General features: G+C 43.8%; 1 pseudogene; it reads left to right on the forward strand.

Annotated features, from left to right (window-relative positions):
* The first annotated feature begins 737 nt into the window (after positions 1-737).
* On the forward strand, positions 738-1,317 carry LOC131278440 (protein tyrosine phosphatase type IVA 1 pseudogene; annotated as a pseudogene).
* Positions 1,318-1,573: the final 256 nt, after the last annotated feature.

The following is a 1,573-nucleotide window of genomic DNA, read 5'->3' on the forward strand; positions in this document are numbered from 1 at the left end:
CCCCCGGAAGAGCGGCTACCTGGACCGGAAGGGTTGGATTTTACAAGACTTCTGACCTAAGTGGGGTAAAACTCAGGGCCCTTGATTTTGCCTCTGTCTTACTGGATTGAAGAATTGCTGCTTCTTTGAGGAAGTTCACTTTGTTTCTCATTACACCCAACTTCAAACGCAAAGCACTGAGAATTTCACATGGGGTATATTGAAGTAGACTTCAGTTTTTTACAGCATTTCTGTATTCAATTTTTTAAAATTCTTTCATAATCTAATGTGTTTTTTAAAAAACTAAATTAAAATGGCTCAGGGAAGCAAATTTGGCTCAACTGATAGAGCATCTGCCTACTACATGGGATGTCCGGGGTTCAAACCAGGGCCTCCTGACTCGTGTGCAGCTGGCCCACGCACAGTGCTGATGCGCACAAGGAGTGCCGTGCCACGCAGGGCTGTCCCCCGCATAGGGGAGCCCCACACTCAAGGAGTGCACCCTGCAAGGAAAGCCACCCAGCATGGAAAAAAGCGCAGCCTGCCCAGGAGTGGCGCTGCACACCCGAGAAGCTGACGTAGCAAGATGAGGCAATGAAAAGGAGATGCAGATTCCCGGTGCTGCTGACAAGAATACAAGCAGACACAAAAGAACACACAGCAAAAGGACACAGAGAGCAGACAACAGAGGGCAGGGGAAAGGGGAGAGAAATAAATTTTAAAAATAAATAAGTCTTTAAAATAAAATAAAATAAAAAATGACTCAAATGAACTGCCCCACTCCTGTGGAGTCACATACAAAAACATGAGATTTCTTATCACACTCAATCCAACCAATGCAACCTTAAGAGATTTCTAGAGGATCTTAAGAAGTGTGGACTTACCACAATAGTAAGAGTACATGAAGCAACTTACAATACAGCTCCTGTGGAGAAAGAAGGCATCGTGTTCTTGATTGGCCTTTTGATGACAGTGCACCACCATCCAACCAGATTGTTGACGATTGGTTAAGTCTTGTAAAAATTAAGTTGCGTGAAGAACCTGCTTGCTGCACTGCTGTGCACTGTGTGCAGGTCTTGGGAGAGCTCCAATGCTAGTTGTCCCAGCATTGATTGGAGGTGGAATGAAATATGAAGATGCAGTGCAGTTCATAAAACAAAAGTGGAGTGGAGCTTTTTGACAGCAAGTAACTTTTGCGTTTGGGGATGTATCATCCTAAAATGCAACTGTGCTTCAAAGACTCCAGTGGTCACAGAAACAACTGCTGCATTCAATAAAATTGGGGTGCCTGATGCTATTGCCTGGAAAGTAGAACTTGAAAGAGGACCTAATTTGTAATCCATATTAGCCAACATGTTGGTGAACAAATCCCATGATGCTTCCACGAGAGTATTGAAAAGCAGCTTTAGCATGCCAAGAGTCTGACAGAATTGCAAGCTCTGCGGGTTATAATCAGCCTTCTCTGGACACTTAGCAAGAGAGTCTTGCTGGTCGCATTTAAAATGGCTTATCATTTCCAACAATTGTCCCCTCCTGAAATCATGCAGGATTGTTCTAAGTCTTCTTAAAATCGATTGCCATGCCAGAATCTTAT

This window comes from Dasypus novemcinctus, chromosome 5 (assembly GCF_030445035.2).
Source record: "Dasypus novemcinctus isolate mDasNov1 chromosome 5, mDasNov1.1.hap2, whole genome shotgun sequence".
In the NCBI taxonomy this organism is placed as follows: domain Eukaryota; kingdom Metazoa; phylum Chordata; class Mammalia; order Cingulata; family Dasypodidae; genus Dasypus; species Dasypus novemcinctus.